Consider the following 13,024-nt stretch of genomic DNA (forward strand, 5'->3'; position numbering starts at 1 on the left):
CTGCGTGCTTCGTGATTATTTTTAAAAAGTATGCAAAAGAAGTATAGTCCCCATTAGCAAAAAGATCTGCATTGATCTGCATCTCTAATTACATCTAAGAGCCATTGAAGATGAGCAAACATTGATACATAAAAGATGCCCCATCTGTGTTCCCATGCTTTTAATTCTTTGTAAATAGTGAATTTTTTTATGTATCCATTATATATTTCATCTCTACCAGTATCTAGTGTTCTTTTGTGATAAAACCAAAAGCAACAACACAAACATCTTGAAGATTACCTTGTCAGATCTGCAAGCCTTTTAAAATCGATATGGGTACAATAAAATTACAGGTCTACAGTCTAACCATGGAGGAAAGAGTTACACTTCTTCTCCCAATGCCAAATTTACCTGGTTCTCTTGGACGCTCAAAAGCTTTTCATTTTGCAAAAGAACAGACATAAAGAAAGCCAGAGAGCCAGAAGACTTACAGATTAGGAACTTTTTATTTATTTATTTGATTTGTCAATTGCTTACAAGATAATAGGTATAAGTATAAACATAGTTATGAATACATGGATACGTATAAGAAAAAAGAAAGAAACATAGGACAGGGACGGTAGGCACGTTGGTGCGCTTATACACGCCCCCTACAGGCCTCTTAGGAATCTTCTCCACCTCTAGTCATATGGGACTTCTGATCCCATCAATCAGGCTCGGGAGCCTCCGAAGGTCAAAATCTGTAAGATGGTGGCTGTGGCACTCACGATTTGAGTTCCAGCTTCTTTGTTGATGTATACAGCAGGGGTGGGCTGCTGGGGGTTCACAAGGGTTCGGGAGAGCCCCTAACCAAGATTCTGTGCAGTTCAGAGAACCCCCAAATCCCACTCCTCGCTGGCCCCTCCCTGCCCCCTCCACCCCTCCCAGGAGTCCCCACGTGGCCTGTTTCGGATGCAGGTAAGTGCAAAGGCGTGCACGGATGCTCGGGGAGGGTGAAAAACAGGCCTCCCGGAAGTTCAGGAAGGCCAGAAATGGGCCCGTTTCCAGCTTCCGGAGAGCCTCCAGAGACCCAGGGAGCAGAGCCGGTATTCAGCAGGTTCTAACCAGTTCTGGAGAACCGGTAGCGGAAATTTTGAGTAGTTCGGAGACCTGGCAAATGCCAACTCTGACTGGAGATTTTACAGTATCCTTCCCCTGCCACGCCCACCAAGCCCCGCCCACAGAACCAGTAGTTAAAAGAAATTGAATCCCACCACTGTCGGGGAGGCTGTTTTCACCGTCATGGAGGCTCGAGGAAAGCCTACGGAGCCCGGGGAGGGCAAAAACGCCCTCCCACCATGGTGCAGGAGGCCGACTAGGCCACACCCACCATGGCCATGCCCATCCAGCAACCGGGCAGAGACCCCTTGCTCAAATTTTTGAAACCCACCCCTGTGTATGGCATCTGTTAAAGGGGCAGACTTCAGTCTCAATGCCGCCTCTGCCATCTTGCAGGTATTACCTGATACACACATGCAGGTAGTCCTTCACTCACAACCACTATTGAGCCCAAGATTTCTGTTGCTAAGTGAGACATTTGTTAAGTGAAGTTTTGTCCCATTTTACGACCTTTGTTGTCACAGTGGTTAAGTGAATCGTTGCCGTTCTCAAGTTAGTAACATGGCTGTTAAACGAAGCTGGCTTCCCCATTGACTTTGCTTGTCAGGAGGTCATAAAAGGGGGATCACATGACCCCACCGGGACACTGCAACCGTCATAATTACGAGCCAGTTGCCAAGTATCTGAATTTTGATCATGTGACCACGGGAATGCTGCAATGGCTGTAAGGGTGAAAAACAGTCCTAGTCACTTTTGTCGATGCTGTTGTAACTTTGAATGGCCATTAAATGAACTGTTGTAAGGCTGAGACTACCTGCACTTGCAGATTTTCCAAATTACCTGGGGATTCAGTAATTCAGTACATCCAGATGAGGAACAATGTTTTAGAACATGTTTCACATAGCTGGACCTCTAAAGAAACAAAGAGATCTCTGATGAGTCTCTGTGGCGCAGTGGTTAGAGTGCAGTACTGCAAGCTGCTTCTGCTGACTGCTGGCTTCCTGGAATTTGGCAGTTCAAATCTCACCGGCTCAAGGTTGACTCAGCCTTCCATCCTTCCAAGTTGGGTAAAATGAGGACCCAGCTTGTTGGGGGCAATAGGATGACTCTGTAAAATGGCTTAGAGAGGGCTGTAAAGCACTGTGAAGCGGTATATAAATCTAAGTGCTATTGCTATCCCCCACAGAATCTTGCCTAAAGACTAACATCAGTTGCATTTATTTTCTATTTCTATTGAGTTTTGTTTTCTATTTTCCCTCATTTCTTTCTTCAAGTTATATTCCAGCTCTCACTCAAATACTGAAGGTACTTAATCAGGGACTTCCCTTCATTTTACCCCCACAACAACCATCTGAGAGGTTGGCTGGACAGGTTTAAAATCAACCAACATGTTTCCATGACTGATTTGGATCTGAACTGGGGATTTTCTAATGCCTTAACCATCCCATCACTCTTAAGTGTCGTGTCATTAGAGAAACGGAATATCCAAGTAGTATTCACAAATGGATGGAAAATGTACTTAGAATTCATATTTAACATTTGCCTTGATATCAAAAACACAGCTGCTTGCTAGCAATTGTAGTTTTCCGAAAATCAAAGCTTAATTGATATCTTTACTGGAGAAGCGAAATATCCTAATGGTTTACTATTCCTCCTTCTTTCTGCCACCTTATCTTGCATTAAGCCCCCTTGGGATTCAATGCTACCATCTAGTGGGTATTTTAATGTATTGGCTTTTCCAAAGTCCTCACGACAATAATGAGCTAAAAATGTTCCAGTCTTTTCAACGTGATAGTATAGTATGTGGGGACTATACATACAGGGCTACAGGGCAGTGTGTACTCTAAAAGATCAGTTTTTGTTAACTAATTGTGTGAGGTAAAATTGGGGTGAAGGCTTATGAAAATTGAACACTTATGGTCACCCCTTATCATGGCTAAAGTTAAATTTGGACTTTGGATTTCAACGTTTAGTGCTAAAATTTCACAAATTAAATAGCGATAGCACTTAGACTTATATACCACTTCACAGTGCTTTACAGTCCTCTCTAAGCGGTTTACAGAGGCAGCATATTGTTCCCCACAATTTTGGGTCTCATTTTTATCCACCTTGGAAGGATGGAAGGCTGAGTCAACCTTGAGCCTGATGGGATTTGAACTGCCAAATTGCAGGCAGCCGACAGTCAGCAGAAGTAGCCTGCAGTACTGCACTCTAACCACTGCACCACCGAGGCTCACATACCTAGATCCTTACAAACGAATTGTTTTCCTGGAGAATCTTAACTGCTTCATCTTGTCCTAGTTAACCATAATTTTATTTCTCAGTACTTTTTTATTCATATTTGTATTTCAGCTGATCATCTTTTTTACCTTTTCAGAATACAGAATCTTTAAGTTTTCGTTCTGTCTTGTTTTTTAACTGTTGATTTAGTCATTATACAGTATATTTTTTCCATTGTTATTAATAATTGTTCTCTTTTGCGGACTCTCCCCACAAAAGGAAGAGAATAAACTGAAATTTAAAAATGAGATCAAACTCAATGCCCTGGTCACTTCAGCTGTTCTTGGCAACCATATGAAAACAGTTTTTTCATTGCTTTTTGCTAAGACTTTTTTTCAACTTCCTGGGAGGTTTCAGATTTCTTGATGCCTTCCCATGTAGGTATTAAATCATGCCCACCTTTCCTTAGCTCTCTCAGGATCAACCAAAGTCAGCTATGTGCTATAACTGGGAATAAACTTTTAATTAATTTTGTACATGTACATCTGTCTCTAGGTTCAAACGTTGAACAAAGCAATACAAATGCTTGTTTCAAATGATTAAAGAGTTGTGGGATCCCAAACCACAAAACCTTGCTAAGACCACACTTGGAATATTGCATCCAGTTTGGGTCATCATGATATAAAAAAGATGCTGAGGTTCTAAAAAGAGCGAAGAGAAGAGCAGCAAAGATGATTGGGGGACTGGAGGCTAAAACATATGAAGAACAGTTGGGGGAATTGGATATGTCTAGTCTAATGAAAAGAAAGACCAGGCGTAACATGATAGCAGTATTATAATATTTGAGAACTCAAAAGCCTCCACTCATGGCGCACCTGCAACTTCTGGAGCCAAGCTGTTCCATGGTTTAATTGTTCTAACTGTCAGGAAATTTGTTTTATTTCCAGGTTGCTTCTCTCCTTGTTTAATTTCCATCCATTGTTTCTTGTCCTGCCTTCAGGTGCTTTGGAGAATAGGTTGACCCCCTCATCTTTGTGGCAAACCCTCAAATATTGAAAACCTGCTATCATGTCACCCCGTGTCCTCCTCGTCATTAAATTAGACATGCCCAATTCCTGCAGCCATTCTTGATATGCTTTAGACTCCAGTCCCTTAATCATTTTTGTTGTTCTTCTCTGCACTCTTTATAGAGTCTCAATATTCTTTTTATATTGTGGCAACCAAAGCTGGATGCAGTATTCCAAGTATGGTCTTATCAAGGCATTATAAAGTGGTAATAACAGTGTGCTGTGATCATTTTAATTACAAGGAGATATTCAACCTGGAAATAAGGAGAAATTTTCTGACAGTGAGTGCAATCAACCAATGGAACAGAAGTTGCTTTCAGAAGTTGTGGGAGTGCCATCACTGGAAGCTTCAAAGAAGAGACTGGACTGCCATCTGTCAGAAATAATGTAGGGTCTCCTGCTTCAGCTGGATGGACTATATGACCTAAAGGCCCCTTCCAATTCTGTTAATCTGATTATGTGCCACATTGTCAGCTCTAGGAACCATGGAGTCCATAGACTCATAAGTTTTATAAGATCATTGACTGAGGTGCCTACCACTTATGGTAGAACCTTCTCCAGGGATGATCTGTCCCCAGTTGGTCCTTTAAGTCTTCCATGGTGCACCCTTTGCTCCTATAATTTAGTCCACTGGGTCTAGAACAACTCGCCACTGGACAATTTAACATTGTATTAATTGTTTCATTCAATTACTTTTATTATTGGTGTCCCTATTATCATCAAAATTATTGTAACTCTTGTATTTCCGGATTGACTTTCTTTGTTTTACCATATTATTATTATTGGCCACACTTCCATTGGAATTATTTTAACTTATGTTGAATTATCCTGCACTGAGTTGTCCCAAGGTAAGTTGTCCATGGAAAGTTGGGTGTGGAAAGTAGGCGGTGACGAGTTGGCCCATTCCCTTTCTTGGTGCTAGCTGTCCTCTTCTTCTTTTGTTCTATCTATCTCAGCATTATGGACTTCTCAAGACAGCTGGTCCTTCATACGATGTTTCCAAAAGAGTCTGGTCCTTTGTGTCCCAAGTGAGAGCTCTGGATTGCTTTGTTGTATTATTCATTTGTTTTTCTTGAATGTCCATGATATTCTCAAGACTCTTTCCTGACACCAGGGTTCAAAAACATCCATGTTCTTTCTGTGCTGCTGCTTCAAATGTGTTGAGTATGCACTTCAATAGAGAATCATGGGAATGCTGCCTCCATAAAAGCTCTTTTATTTCAGATTAGTTGTCCTTACTTGTCCAAAACCTGGATCCATTCAATGATGTAGCAGCGGAAGGGAGTCAAACAGACAATATGTGGCCGCAACATTACAATGGAATTGGGTAATACTGTCTTATCTGTTTTGACACCCTCCCTCCTTTGAGATAGGTTTCTATGGATCTGGCGTTGACTTCAATAGGTTTTGCCCAACATCTTATCTTGGCCACCATTAATCTGTTGTCTCTCTCTTACAAGAACGTCATCACTATTTTATCATCCTTTCTCACAACATTTCTTTATTTGGCTCATTCATCCCCGCTGCGATTGCAAGGCTGTCGGTGGTTTACAACATGCATAAGCAGACAAGTCTGAAATAAATCACTCCCAGTAGAACTAAAGCTTACATATTTGTGTATTTATTCGATTTCTACAGCCACCCATCCTCTAATAAGTGACTCTGGGTGGAGATTATGAAACCGTAGGATCATAAATTTTACCATCATAATTATGAAACCATGGAATCATAAATTTTATAACCATAATTATAAAATCATAGAATCATAAATTTTATCATCATAATTATGAAGCCATAGACTCATAAATTTTATAAGATCATTGACTGAGGTGCCTATCACTCGTGGTAGAACCTCTAGATCGAATTGGTTTTCTGGAAAGCCAGACCACTGGCAGACAACAGCATAACTTCTGCAGCTGTGAGGCTGATCCACAAGAGAGCAGCTACTGCTGAAAAGAACCTTCTGAGAACCTTCACTTCCATCTACCCTGACCTTGCACCTCATAATATCCTCTTGAGGCATTCATCAACCAGTAGGGAAATCATTTTCCATTGCTTTCTTCAAGGATGTTTTTCTTTTAACTTCCAAATCCAATTGCTTTTCCAAATGGATGGACATATTTGGGTTGTCCCAATGGTTATCTTCTCCTATTTACCTCTCATTTCGATTCAACTAAATCTATAGTTCAGTTTTCACTTCTCACGGCAAGGTTCTTCAAACTTGACAGCTTTAAGACTTGAGGACTTCAACTCCCAGAATTCCTCCTCCAGTCATGTTAGCTCAGGAATTCTGGGAGTTGAAGTCCACAAACGTGCCAAGTTTGGAGACCTCTATTTTACAGAATAGAACAGAATAATATAATTGGAAGGGACCTTGGAGGTCTTCTAGTCCAACTCCCTGCTCAAGCAGGAGACCCTATACCATTCCAGACAAATGGTCATCCAATCTCTTCCTGAAAATTTCCAATGATGGAGCACCCATAACTTCTGAAGGTCAGCCATTCCATTGATTAATTGCTCTCACCGTTAGGAAATTTCTCCTTAGTTCTAGAGCATAGCTGGCTGAGGAATTCTGGGAGTTGGAGCCCATGTTGGTGCTTTGGAAAATAGGTTGACCCTGCCCCCACCCCCACCCTCTTCTTTGTGGCAGCCCTTCAAATATTGGAAGACTCCTACCATGTCTCCCCTGGTCCTTCTTTTCACCAGACCAGACATACTCAATTCCTGCAATCATTCTTCACGCTCTAATCATGCTGGTTGCTCTAAAGTCTGCATTCACACAATATGCTTAATTATTTCGTGTAAAGATGCACACTAAATAGTCAAATTGGATTAGTGTTAAAAATGGTTTTGTTTTGTTTTATGACTTAACCTGTTGTATAAAGCCAGCCTCTTTGATTACTTTATGGCTCTATCTATTGAGCAAGTGAATTAATTCAAGAAGCGGGTTAAGTATGTTGCCTATAATTTATAATAAATTGGGCAGCAGACAACTTTGTGCAATCAATCAATCAACTAAGTTATACACTCAGTTCTTTTCTTTCTTCCCATCCAGCTCTCGAGGGGAAAAGATCCAGCTACAACCCTGAGCATTTTGAAAGCTAAAGTTAGTGAAATTATAAATTAAACTTGTTGTTACACTTTTTTTTACCTTTAAATACTTGGCCTTCTTTCTCACTTTCCTGTGCTTTATTGTGCAAGTATCCTTCAAAAATAAGACGTAAAATTACTTGCACTCAGAAACAACTAATTAATCCCATTTACATAGCAGCCAGACTGTATAAGAGTTGCTTCTTTCCTTCCCTGTTTTGATATCTTGTCTACTTCAATGGGTAGATGGAAAACTGTGTTCCTGAGTCTGGAGCTCCCCTTAGTGGCTACAGCTATATTATAGATATTTTTCTCAAGCTAGTCTAAAACTCAAGGAAGAACAATAAGTAGTGCTCGACTTACAACAATTTGTAAGAATACAGAATATAGAATACAGAATTCTTTATTGGCCAAGTGTGATTGGACACACAAGGAATTTGTCTTGGTGCGAATGCTCTCAGTATACATAAAAGAAAAGATACATTCGTCAACAGTCAAGAGTCATAAGGTACAACACTTAATGGTAGTCACAGGGTACAATAAGCAATCAAATCATGCTAGGAAACAGTCAGTATAAATTGTAAAGATACAAGTGACAAAGTTACAGTCACACAGTCACAAGTGGGAGGGGATGGACGATAAGGAGTGATGAGAAGATTAATAGTAATAGTAATGCAGACTTTGTGAATAGTTGGACAGTGTTGAGGAAATTATTTGTTGAGGAGAGTGATGGCGTTGTTTGTGTCTAGTTGTTCTGGTGTGCAATGCTCTATAACGTCATTTTGAGGGAAGGAGTTGAAACAAGTTTATGTCCGAGATGTGAGGGGTCTGCAAATATTTTCACAGCCCTCTTTTTGACTCATGCAGTATACAGGTCCTCGATGGAAGGCAGGTTGGTAGTAATTGTTTTTTCTGCAGTCCTAATTACTCTCTGGAGTCTGTGTCTGTCTTGTTTAGTGATGGTTTGAAGCTAAGATGACACTGAAAAAAGTGACCTGTGACCGTTTTTCACACTTATGACCATTCCAGCATCTCCATGATTTTGGGATCAAAAAATCAAAAACTTGGCAACTAGCATGTATTTATGACAGATGCAGTGTCCTGAGATCATGCGATTCTCTTTTGTGACCTTTTGACAAGCAAAATCAATGGGGAAGTCAGATTCACTTAACAACTGTGTTATACTAACTCAGGGGGTCTGCGACCTTAAACACTCAAAGAGCCATTTGGACCTGTTTCCCACAGAAAAGTAAACACTGGAGCCTCAAAACCTGGGCGGGCATGGCCAACTCAATGTCACTCCCACCCAGTCACATGAACCCACCCACCCACACACCCCACCATGCCTACCCAGGTTTTGTGGCTCCTGGTATTTTCTGTAGGAAATGGGCAGGAATGGGACTCTACCAGTTCACACCTATTCGCTAGAACCGGTTGTTAACATTCTAAACAGTCAGAGAACCGGTTGTTAGAAGAAATTACTGGCCTAATCCTGTAAGGAAGGCAGGAAGGAAACATTCTGGTGTTGCTTACAGAAACTGCCTCTCCGTTAACCCTTATTGCATTCTTGGCAGGACTAGACTTCCTGTCTCAGGAACATCTCTGGAGTTTTTGTCCTCTCCTTTGCTGGTATTTTGCTTGTTTGGAATGACCATTCAAAGTTACAATGGCACTGAAAAAAGTGACTTATGACCATTTTTCACACTTAGGACTGTTGCAGCATCTCCACAGTCATGAGAGGCCAGGCAAGGAGATGCGTGCCTTGATGTGAGTGATATTGAGTTGGCCACACCCAGCCAATAACATGACCACCAAGCCAAGCCCACAGAACCGGTTGTTAAAAATTTGAATCCCACCCCTGGAAATGGGTCTCTGTTGAGGTAATTCCCCGTTAGGGAATGAGAATGAGACGTATTTGAGATAAGTGTTTGAATAATACACACACAGAACACAGATACACTGTACAGTAAATGTAGGTTTTTACTTCCAGAAAGGTTTAAGCAAAGTCCAAAATAAGCAATCCAAAGTCATTCACAAGTTAAATCAGTCAGTGTTCAATCCAGGGATAATCCAAATATCAAAGTCCAGTGTCAAAAAACAGTTTGGTAACAAACTTACATCAAATCCAGAAATAGCAGTCAATTAGGAAAAATGGAAGAACGGCAATACTTTCCAACAGAAGGAAACAGAGATAAACTCACGCTCTCTTCTGAGACTCAGACTAAGACAAACCAGGTTTCTGGCTCCACCTTATGGCCGTTTGAGAAACCACACCTAATTACAGTTTTGCATTTTCTTAAAGATACAGTTTTAAAATGTTTATCCTGGTTTATATATTTCTAACCCAAATACCTGTTAGGTGACTTATATTCCGAACAGTCTCTCTCTCTCTCTCTCTCTCTCTCCCTCCCTCCCTCCCTCCCTCCCATTTCTATTTTTTGTGTTTTACCTTCTCAGGCCAGGGAAGGGTGAGGGGCAGGGCCAACCAGTGGTGGGATCACCTAACAGGGAGCCACAGCAGTGGGCCCAAAGACCCGCATGCAACGCTAGAGCCGCGGGTTGCTGACACCAGTATTCACTTAACAACCTCAGCGATTCACTTAACAATTGTGGCAGGAAAAGTCATAAAATGGGGTGAAATTAACAAGCGTCTCACTTAGAAACAGAAATCCTGGGCTCAGCTGTGGTCGTAACTCAAAGACGACCTGTACAATGAGGAAAGCCTAAGGAAGCTTCAGCCGCTTCTTAATCCCTTTGCCTTTCATCACACTGAGGCAGAAAGTTAGATTTTTAAATAATTCCAGATCATTAGCTGAACAGCAGGTAATTGAAATAATGATTGGACTGCCATTTCTCATTATGCTTCAATTACATCATCGATGCTTTTAAATTAAAAAAAAAAACACAGTTGTTTCAAAATGGTATTAAAATGCATATAAAATGTTTTGGATTCTTCTGTCCAGCATGTAGGTAATTCTCTGAAATCAAAATAGAACAGGCCTAAATTTAATATGGGTCAGACATAGATGAAAGGAAGATTGAGTTCCAAAATTTATTTACTTGGTTTTTTTGTTTTTTTGTTTGTTTATTTATTTAGTCAAACGCTTACAATATAATAGAAATAAGAATAAACAGAAGTTTAAATACATGAAATAGGAACTAATAATCGGGGACAATAGGACAGGGATGGTAGGAACAATTGGGCACTTATGCACGCCCCTTACATACCTCTTAGGAATGGGGTGAGGTGAATAGAGGTTAGTTTGAGGGTAAAGGAGTGAGGGGTTTGAGCAGGTGACAACAGAATCAGGTAGTGAGTTCCAGTCATTGACCACTTTGTTGTTGAAGTCGTACTTCCTTCAACCAAGTTTGGAGTCGTTTACATTAAGTTTATTTCTGTTGTGTGCTCTTGTGTTGTTATGGTTAAAACTGAAATATTCATTAACTGGTAAGACATTGTAACATATGATCTTATGTACTATGCTTCAATCCAATCTTAGCCAGCATAGTTCAAGGTTGTCTAAACCTAGATTCTCAAGTCTGGTGGCGTAGGGTATTCTATTGCGAACAGAGGAGTGTTGTGCTCTTCTTGTAAAATACTTCTGGACTCATTCAATTGTATTAAAGTCTGATATATGGTGCGGATTCCAGACAGCAGAGCTGTATTCAAGGATTGGTCTAGCAAAAGTTTTGTATGCCCTAGTTTGCAAATCAGTATTACCAGAGGAGAAGCTTTGTAAGATTAGATTTACAACTCTTAAAGCCTTTTTGGCAATGCTGTTGCAATGAGCTCTGGCGCTCAGGTCATCCGATATGAGAACTCCAAGGACCTTGACAGAGTGAGGGCCATTGTTGATGGCCACATCCAGCTAGAAGCTTGTAATAGCAATAGCACTTAGACTTATATACCGCTTTATAGTGCTTTACAGCCCTCTCTAGGCAGTTTTACAGAGTCAGCCTATTGCCCCCAACAATATGGGTCCTCATTTTATCCACCTCAGAAGGATGGAAGGCTGAGTCAACCTTGAGCCTGATGGGATTTGAACTGCCAAATTGCAGGCAGCTTCCTGAACCAGGGGGCTTCTCATTTCAAGTGTCAATATGACAGGTTCTATTACAGGAACAAAGAGAAGAGCTGGATGAGAGGCTGTAAAGCAGGCATGTCCAACCTTGGCCACTTTAAAACCTGTGAACTTCAATTCCCAAAATGGCTGGCTGTGGAATTCTGGGAGTTGAAGTCCACAGGTCTTAAAGTGGCCATGGTTGGACACGCCTGCTGTAAAGTCTCCAGTCAAAGACCACCCTTGTGAAGAACATCTTAGGATGTCACTTCAACCAACAAACCTATTGTAGTACTGACCTGCTCCTGCCATATATGATCAATAATAAGAGCTGTGACAGAGCAGTGGTTAGAATGCAGTATTGCAAGCTGACTCTGCTCACTGACAGCAGTTCGATCCTGACTGGATCGAGGTTGATTTAGCCTTCCATCCTTCCAAGGTCTGTAAAATGAGGAACCAGATTGTTGGGGGCAATAGGCTGACTTTGTACACAACTTAGGGAGTCCTATAAAGCACCATGAAACGGTATATAAATCTAAGTGTTATTGCTATAGTATCATCTGATTGGTTTACTGCACTTAATATTGCAACATTTTACATAAAGTGCTTAAAATAACCCAGAAAATGATAGAAACAGAGTATTTAATGCTACATTTATTAACGGCAGCAAGAATACTGTAACTTATGCACAGAATTGGAAAAATGATAGTATGCCATCAGAGGAAAATGTGATAAGAAAAATACTAGAGTGTGCCGAGATGAATAAGATGACCATGGAGATAAAGGAAAGAGAGGAAACGGATTATTATTTGATGTGGAATGTACTGTATGATTGGCTAAATAATAGATATAGAGTTGAATAGAGAAGAAGACAATAAGAGAATAAGGTAAAAGATATAGTGGACAAAGATAGATTAAGCAACATAGACAAGTGTATAGATTTATGTAAAAGTATGTATACCGTCATGAAAGTGTTGTAATGAGTGGAAATGATGTTGTATATAACAAAAATTGTTCAATAAAAGTTATTTAAAAAGAAAGAAAGACAATGATAGAAACGTCGTGCGTTACTTTCAAGCTCAAAGTAGCCCATCCAAATAAAAACCCCACTCTGAAAAAATTGGGTCTCCCTGTGTCTCTAAGGTGCTTTGTTTTTAAGGGATGAAGAAGAGATGATATGATGTCATCAACATCGCTACTTCTGACAAACTGTTCATGAGCATTGAAATTGCATTTTTCACAGGGGATGTTAAGAGGTGCATGATTAATGGGGGCTGTGGGAGGTGTGCTCACAAATCCAGTTATCAGATAATGGGATTAACCGGGCAAGCTGTAAATGCATTTCTGAATCTACATATTCAGTTCCAAGTCCAATCTTGTTATTGCATAACAAATAAAAACGCTGGGCAAGCATTTTAAAGAGCCTCCATCGTAATTTAGATTTTTAGCAATAGCAGCAGTGAGAGATTAAGGACAGGAAAAAAAGAGAGTACTTCCCTGCTCCACGTT

This window comes from Pseudonaja textilis, chromosome 4 (assembly GCF_049901715.1).
Source record: "Pseudonaja textilis isolate UNSWEBS1 chromosome 4, rPseTex1.2, whole genome shotgun sequence".
Taxonomy (NCBI): domain Eukaryota; kingdom Metazoa; phylum Chordata; class Lepidosauria; order Squamata; family Elapidae; genus Pseudonaja; species Pseudonaja textilis.